The 900-nt window shown below is 59.1% G+C and overlaps 2 protein-coding genes across 5 annotated transcripts in view; both read right to left on the bottom strand.

Moving 5' to 3' along the window:
* The window catches only part of TSPAN4 (tetraspanin 4), a 559,204-nt gene that overhangs the window by 176,745 nt on the left and 381,559 nt on the right, over nt 1–900 (bottom strand). The gene's annotated exons all lie outside the window — the stretch shown is intronic.
* Nucleotides 1–900, bottom strand: part of BRSK2 (BR serine/threonine kinase 2) — a 68,184-nt gene that overhangs the window by 33,004 nt on the left and 34,280 nt on the right. The window lies entirely within an intron of this gene.

Below are 900 nucleotides of genomic sequence, written 5' to 3'. Positions count from 1 at the left end.
CCAGGACAGAACACTAATTCACTCTTCCTCACGGCCCCACTTCTAGGACCTGAGCCCCAGCACCCGTCTATGGTCCTGGTCGCCGCCCCCTTGTCGTGTGGCCACAGCCAGGCCTCCGCCTCTCCTCCCTCCCCTCCCTGGCTGGGACAGGCCTCCGGGGCCACCAGCAGCCTCTCCCCCACTGCAGCCCAGGCCACTGCCAGCACCCTCCAGACCTCTGGCTGGACCGCTCTGTGGGCTCGGGCCCAGGACACCCCACCTCTCCATCCCTGAGCCTAGGCCCCCAACCCCGACATTCCCCAAGGTGATTTCATTCCCAGGTGGGCACGTGAAGGCGATCATGATGGCTGAACCCACCTCCTGCACTTGGGGGCACAGGGGGCCGGGGGACCCCGTTCACCGTGGCATTGCAGCCCGACCCTGGGATGCCCTTTCTGTGAACACTGAGGGGCGCTGGCACTGTGTCATCAGATTTGATCAAAGTCGGGACCCCGACTGCACACCCACCCCATGGTTCTGGGGTGACCCGGCCCCCTAGTTGTTGCTGCTTTAACCGTGACCTTGAGCTCCTTGTCATGCTCACCAGCTGCTTGGGTTCACCTGGGTTTGGGGGGATTCTTACCAATTTGCACGAGCCCCTCGATTTTTATGGGAAATGAATCCCTGTCACATGCGTAAAAAACACCTTCCCTTAGGGCGCCTGGGTGGCTCAGTTGGTTAAGCGACTGCCTTCGGCTCAGGTCATGATCCTGGAGTCCCGGGATCGAGTCCCACATCGGGCTCCCTGCTCAGCAGGGAGTCTGCTTCTCCCTCTGACCCTCCTCCCTCTCCTGCTCTCTGTCTCTCATTCTCTCTCTCTCAAATAAATAAAATCTTAAAAAAAAAAAAAAAAAAAAAAAA

The sequence above is a fragment of the Neomonachus schauinslandi genome, chromosome 11, assembly GCF_002201575.2.
Source record: "Neomonachus schauinslandi chromosome 11, ASM220157v2, whole genome shotgun sequence".
Classification (NCBI taxonomy): domain Eukaryota; kingdom Metazoa; phylum Chordata; class Mammalia; order Carnivora; family Phocidae; genus Neomonachus; species Neomonachus schauinslandi.
The sequence above is the reverse complement of the archived record's forward strand: the minus strand, read 5'-3'. Positions and strand labels throughout refer to the sequence as shown.